The 890-nt window shown below is 40.8% G+C and overlaps 1 non-coding gene across 1 annotated transcript; it reads right to left on the bottom strand.

Annotated features, from left to right (window-relative positions):
* Positions 1 to 234: 234 nt before the first annotated feature.
* Positions 235 to 338, bottom strand: LOC130964567 (small nucleolar RNA R71). Its single transcript, XR_009080655.1, has one exon. It is a non-coding gene; the product is annotated as a small nucleolar RNA R71 (small nucleolar RNA).
* Positions 339 to 890: the final 552 nt, after the last annotated feature.

Genomic DNA, 890 nt, shown 5'->3' with positions numbered 1-890 from the left:
CATGGACTTCCATTGGAAGATCCTCATCAGTTTTTAGCTGAATTCTTGCAAATCTGTGACACTGTCAAGACTAATGGGGTAGACCCTGAGGTCTATAGACTTATGCTATTCCCTTTTGCTGTAAGAGACAGAGCTAGGACATGGTTGGACTCACAACCTAAAGAAAGCCTGGACTCATGGGAAAAGCTAGTCAATGCCTTCTTGGCAAAGTTCTTTCCACCTCAAAAATTGAGTAAGCTTAGAGTGGAAGTCCAAACCTTCAGACAGAAGGATGGAGAATCCCTCTATGAAGCTTGGGAAAGATACAAACAATTGATCAGAAAGTGTCCATCTGACATGCTTTCTGAATGGAGCATCATAGGTATTTTCTATGATGGTCTCTCTGAACTATCCAAGATGTCTTTGGATAGCTCTGCTGGAGGATCTCTTCATTTGAAGAAGACGCCTACAGAAGCTCAAGAGCTAATTGAAATGGTTGCAAATAACCACATGTACACTTCTGAAAGGAATCCTGTGAATAATGGGACAAATCAGAAGAAAGGAGTTCTTGAGATTGATGCTCTGAATGCCATTCTGGCTCAGAACAAGATATTGACTCAACAAGTCAATTTGATTTCTCAAAGTCTGTCTGGAATGCAAAATGCACCAAGCAGTACTAAGGATGCTTCATCTGAAGAAGAAGCCTATGATCCTGAGAACCCTTCAATGGAAGAGGTGAATTACCTAGGAGAACCCTATGGGAACACCTATAATTCTTCATGGAGAAATCACCCAAATTTCTCATGGAAGAATCAAGAAAGACCTCAACAAGGTTTCAATAACAATAATGGTGGAAGAAATAGGTTTAGCAATGGCAAGCCTTTTCCATCATCTTCTCAGCAACAGACAGA

Source organism: Arachis stenosperma, chromosome 2 (assembly GCF_014773155.1).
Source record: "Arachis stenosperma cultivar V10309 chromosome 2, arast.V10309.gnm1.PFL2, whole genome shotgun sequence".
Lineage (NCBI taxonomy): Eukaryota > Viridiplantae > Streptophyta > Magnoliopsida > Fabales > Fabaceae > Arachis > Arachis stenosperma.
The sequence above is the reverse complement of the archived record's forward strand: the minus strand, read 5'-3'. Positions and strand labels throughout refer to the sequence as shown.